We start from the raw sequence: 6,239 nt of genomic DNA on the forward strand, positions 1-6,239 counted from the left end.
AACAGATGAATGGATAGAAAAACTGTGGCAAATATATTCAATGGAATGCTATTCAGCTCTAAGAAACAACAAAATCCTGGCTTTTGACAGAAAGGGGATGAATATGGAAAACTTACTGCTGAGCGAAGCAAGCGAGGCTATGAAGGAGAGGCATTCTATGTTCCTGCTTAATATATATCGAGTGTCCACACCGTATGACTGAAACTAATTCACTAAAGAATATAGAAACACAATATATAGATGTAAATACCAGATATAATATGTGTGCAAGAGGAGGGTCTGAGGAAGGACATTTAGAAGAAAAATAGGGAAGCAAAGTATTATGTCACAGGGAAGTGTGGTATTGTCTGTTGAGGATGTTTTGTGGTTTTGTCAACTGTGTTGGGGAGAGATGTTCACCTGTTGAAATATCCATTTTGTAAGACAAATAATAATGTGATTGAATGTGTAAAAGAAAATGAAATGAAAAATAAATTAATTAATAAAAAAGTCACATCCAACACAGGTGCATCCATGCCAAAATTTTTAAGAGGGAAATAAGAAAGAAAGAAAAAAAGAATGATTCTAAGGTTCTGGCTTGAACAAATGAGAGAATGATGATGCTACTTGCTAAAATGTAAACATTCAAAAACAAAGGAAATTTTTAGGGAGAAAGGGGCCAGCAGATGGTATGGTTAAGGTGCTGGACTCCCACATGGCCAACCACAGTTCAAGCCCCAGACCTGGTGGCTTGACAATCACATCAGGCACATGTGCATGCATGCCCAAAATCCTGAAAGGAGAATGGAAAAGAGTTTGCAATGTGGCTATCTACCCTAGAGGGTCATTTCTCACTTTACCTCTCTATCTGTCTGGAGAGCACATGTACCCTACAGCAAAAACCTTAAAAAAAAATCTTAGGGAGAAATTTTATAAATTTCCCTCAGATGTCTGATTTCAGGTGAATTTTTTATGAATGCATATGTTAAACTGGATTCTATCCACCTGTTAATCTGGTTGTGCAAATCAATGGATGGATGGATGAATGGAGTGATAGGTGGAAAGAGAGCCCTTTCTAAACATGGAAAGAAAACCCTGGGGTATGGCTGATTCCCTAATTGTCCAAGCAGGAAAAGTGGACCAGCCCAGGAAAATTTTCCTCTGATTGGAATGTATTAAAATTGTACAAATCCCTCTGTACTCACTCTGAATATGACAATGGTATTATCCTGCCAGTATGCACATCACATTTTAAGTTAATGACAATTTATTCCATATCTCAAATAGTTAAAAGAGAGACTCTTGAATGTTTTCAACATCAAGTAAGGTTAAATGTTTGAGGTTACGGATAATGCTTATCACCCTGATTTTTAAAGGTTTTTGCCATATGGCATATGTGTGCGCCAGAGAAAGAGAGAGAAAGTGAAAAAATCCTCATCCCTGGGAGGATGGCCATTTCACAGTGCCTTCTATTCTATTTTCCTCTTGGGATTTTGGGCATGCATGCACACATGCCTGGAGTGACTTTCAAGTTGCCACGTCCAGGACTTGAACCATGGTCATCCATGTGGGAGTCCAGCACCTTAATCACCACACCACCTGCTGGGCAATATCACCCTGATTTGATCATTACACATTATATTTATGTATTTAAAAATCACACTTTGACCTCTAAATATATATTATATTTAGATAAACTAAAAAATAACAATTAGAAAAAGAATTATCAGGCATGTGAAATGCAAAGTATTTGAAGATCAGGTCCTATTTCCAGATGCCTCTGACTGATAGAAGGGATTAGGGTAGACTCAAAGAGTCAGAGATGCAAAAGCAGAGGCCATCTCCTCCATCTCCTTACAGAGAGCCACAAAGATCTCTGTAGATAAATTGATTTGGGGATATGCAGTCTGGTGCTCACTAAGAAGATACAAGAACATAGCAGGAATCAGCAAACTGTGTTTTATTTTTATTGTACAATAACATCTCTTTACTATACCTTTTCCTGTACATTCATGAAATATACCTCTGAAACTTTATTTTATAACAAAGACAAAAGATGGTTAAGCTGTTCAGAAAAGCCTCCTGAGAAAATAAGTATTATCTTGAGTATATAAATCAGACCTATAAAATTCAGACCTTCCTCAAACTGATGACAGAAAAGAAAGGAATCAGGGTATAAAAATAAATGTTTCTGGGCATCCCTCCAGTAACTCACACATAGCCCAGTATCTTTGAGGTTATCAGTGTTCAAGATGGTAACCAGGTAACCAAGTTCTTTGATCATACTACTTCTTTTTTGGAATATCTACAATAGAAACCAAGATAAATCTTTTTATTGAAATCAGTAACACCAAATCAACTGTCTCCTTTTGTTTCTGCATTTTTAAAATACCTACAAATCTTTGCTAAGAAGAATTGCAGCAGAACTGTCAATGAAGGCCCAAAAGAAAAAATCACAGAAATTTCTTCAATTAATTAGTTATGGAAAATCAGTTAGTCATAATGGGATTATTCCTAACTAATTTTCTAAATGCAATTGTAAATTGTAACAAAAATATTATACATGCAGAAGAGGTCTGGTTAAAGACATAAGAGTTAGGTACCAATATTCAATAAAGAACAGTATAATAATAATCATTATTAATTATAAACAAATTTGGCTACTTGATTATTTATAAATATTAAATGTTTATTGATTACTTACTGTGCGTCAGCCAAGGGTCTTAGTAGTTTATGTTTAATGTCACCATGAAGTGGATATTTATGCATGGGAACCAGATGCACCAAAGGATGAAGTAGCTTACCTGAGTTCATGGAACAAGAAAATGGTGACCTTATTATGGGATGTAGAGTCTCTGAATTCAAAACATTGTATCCTAACCCTTATGTTCATTATAAAACTCAATTCATACAACATCCCCATCAGGAAGATGAATCATTCCACTTTATGGATGTGAAACACACTCTGAGAGAATAAATAACTGGCCTAAAGTCACACATACAATTGAGTAGAGGATTGGGATGTAACTCAAATCCAGACCTGAATGATTCATGGCCCCATTATTCCAACTTCTAATTAATACGGCATGAATGTCAAGATGATTGTTTTCCAATATAAGAAGGTAATTAGGAAGATTAAACTAATCCACATATGTAGTGAGTTACAGGAAAACTAAAGTCTTTCCACATGAAGAAACATTTCACCACCACCAGAACTCTTTAAAATTAAAAAGAAAGCACAGCAGTGTGAGCAATCCAGCATGGATATAGCCAGACAAGACTTATTGGCTTTTGAAACTGATAAAGAAGGAGTTCAGGCATCAATAAGAGGTTTAACAAATCACTTCAGAGTTCCATTCCAACCTGGGACTCTATGATTTACACAACTAATGCTTCTGTTTCTTTAATTCCTGGGAGCCTTTTTCTTTGAATTCTACACTTCTTACAAGAAAATCAAGAAACAATGCAGAGGGGATTAGAGATCTGCTTTTACCTCAGACTTAGGCCCCACGTGTGCAAGTTGATACGATGGAAGTCAAAGCGAAAAAAAAAAATTAACAGGAAGGAATACAAAGGCATTGCAAGAATAAAAGAGATTCCATAAAAACAATGACTCTGGTTCTTCAAAGACATTCCCAAGAAAAGTTGTTAAGAAAGGTGGACCTAAAAATCACATCAAAGAACTTTGAAAAAGTGCCACAAAACCTGGGAAAAAAAGTGTAAAGCAGTTCAAGAATAAGCAACAAGGGGACAAAGCACCTAAGAATAAATTCCAGCAGGCAAATAAATTCAACAAGAAGAGAAAATTCCAGTCAGAGTCAAAGTGATGACTCAGCAGCCAAGAAACCCAAATGGGATGATTTCAAAAAGAAGAAAGAACTGAAGCAGAGCAGGCAAATTAATGATAAAAAGAAGAAGAAAGAACTGAAGCAGAGCAGGCAACTTAATGATAAAACCAACTATGACATTGCCACTCAGTCCAAGCACATCTGGGAGATTTTAAGAAAGAAAGACTGTGACAAAGAAAAAAGAGTGAAGTTGATGAATGACTACAGAAATTGATTCAAGGAAAAATTAAAACTATTGCATTTGCACACGATTCAACTCAGGTGATCCAGTGTTACATTCAGTATGGTAATGAAGAATAGAGAAAACAGGCCTTCAAAGAATTGCAAGGTGATTTGGTTGAATTAAGTAAAGCTGAATATTCCAGAAATATTGTTAAGAAATTTCTCATGTATGGAAGTAAACCACACATTGCAGAGATAATCAGAAGCTTTAAAGGCCACGTGCCAAAGATGCTGTGACACGCAGAAGTGTTGGCCATCGTGCGGAACGTCTACAGTAACAAAGCCATCCTGGAACAGAGGAACGTGCAGACAGAGGAGCTCTACTGGAACACGTTCCAGCTTTACAAGTCAGCAGATCACCCAACTCTGGACAAGGTGTTAGAGGCAAAGCCTGAAAAATTAGAGCTCATTATGGATGAAATGAAGCAGATTCTAACTCCAATGGCCCAGAAGGAAGCTGTGATTAAGCACTCATTAGTGCATAAAGTATTCTTGGACTTCTTTACCTATGCACCCCCAAAACTCAGATCAGAACTGATTGAAGCCATCTGTGAAGCAGTGAAATACCTGGCACATACACACAATGGCGCCAGAGTGGTCATGCACTGCCTGTGGCATGGTACACCCAAGGACAGGAAAGTAATTGTGAAAACAATGAAGACTTATGTAGAAAAGGTGGCTATTGGCCAATACTCCCATTTGGTTTTACTGGCAGCATTCAACTGTATTGATGATACTAAGCTTGTGAAGCAGATAATCATATCAGAACCTAACATAGCAGCTAACAAATATGGAAGAAAGGTCCTGTTATATCTCCTAAGCCCCAGAGACCCTGCACACACAGTCCGAGAAATCATTGAAGTTCTGCAGAAAGGAAATGGAAATGCACATAGTAAGAGGGACCAGCAGTTAGTGTAATGGCTATGTCGCTGGACTCCCACATAGTCGACCGTGGTTCACGTCCCGAACCCGGTGGCTTAAAAACTCATGCCCAGTGCATGTGCGTGCATGCCCAAGATCCCAAGAGGAGAATGGAGGAGAAGGGATTGCGGCATGGCCATCCCCCCTGGGGAGTGATTTCTCGCTTTCTGTCTCTCTGTCTCTCTCTGTCTGTCTGGCGAGCGCATGCATCCTATAGCAAAAACCTCTCCCAAAAAAGAAAGAAAGACACAGAAATCCACCGATGAGAGCTGTTAGAATCCATTTCTCCAGCTTTGTTAAGCTACCTGCAAGGACATGCCCAAGACATGGTGCTAGATAAACCTGCCTGTGTGTTGGTGGCCGACATTTTGGGGTCTGCCACCAGGGACATCCAGCCTGCCATGGACGCCATTACCAGCTTGGCAGCAGCAGAACTGCACCCCGGAGGCAGGAACAGAGAGCTTCATGTTACAAAACATCCTGCAGGACATCTAGTACTGAAAGGGTTAATAGAATAAGATAAAAAGATGGAAGAAAATGGAAGAGAAGGTTGTTTTGCAAAAACACTTGTAGAGCATGTGGGTATGAAGAACCTGAAGTCCTGGACGAGTATAATTTGAGGTGCCAGTATTCTTTCTAGCTTTCTCTAGAGTCCTGACCAGGAAGTTGCAAACAAAGTCAAAGCTGGACTGAAAAGCCTGATTCCCACATTGGAAAGAAACAAAAATCCTAGCAAAGGAATAGAAATTTTGCTTGAAAAACTGACTGCATAGGTGGACACAATTAAGAATAAGAAGGAGGGGCCAGCAGTTGGTGTGGTAGTTAAGATGGTGGCCTTCCATGTGACTGACCATGGTTTGAGTCCCAGACCCAGTGGAGTGGGTTGAATGCCAGGTTTGTGTGCACGTGTGCATGCATGCATGCATACCCAAAATCCTGAGAGGGCAGGGGAGGAGAAGGGAATGTGATGTGGTCACCCCCCGCAGGGGGGTGATTTCTCACTTTCCCTCTCTCTTTCTCCGTCTCTTTCCTGTGAGTGCACAGGCAGCATGGCAAAAACCTAAAAAAAGAATAAGAAAGAATCATTTTTCCTCTCTTCTGTTCTTTTTTCCCAGAGCAAAAAAGAAGGGCTGCGGTGCTCTGTATATGCTTTTCTTGACTGTGTTTAGATTCTTGTGTAAGAATCTATTTATAAAGTTGTTTCTAAAAAAAAAAAAAAAACAAAAAAGCTTCAAGAGATGAGAAAAATAATGAATGACATGAAAAAGC

General features: G+C 38.8%; 1 pseudogene; it reads left to right on the forward strand.

The window, feature by feature from the left end:
- LOC102472433 (pumilio homolog 3-like) overlaps positions 1 to 5,757 on the forward strand; it is a 31,737-nt pseudogene extending 25,980 nt beyond the window's left edge.
- The last annotated feature ends 482 nt before the right edge of the window (positions 5,758 to 6,239 follow it).

The sequence above is a fragment of the Tupaia chinensis genome, unplaced genomic scaffold, assembly GCF_000334495.1.
Source record: "Tupaia chinensis unplaced genomic scaffold, TupChi_1.0 Scaffold148557_1, whole genome shotgun sequence".
NCBI lineage: Eukaryota > Metazoa > Chordata > Mammalia > Scandentia > Tupaiidae > Tupaia > Tupaia belangeri.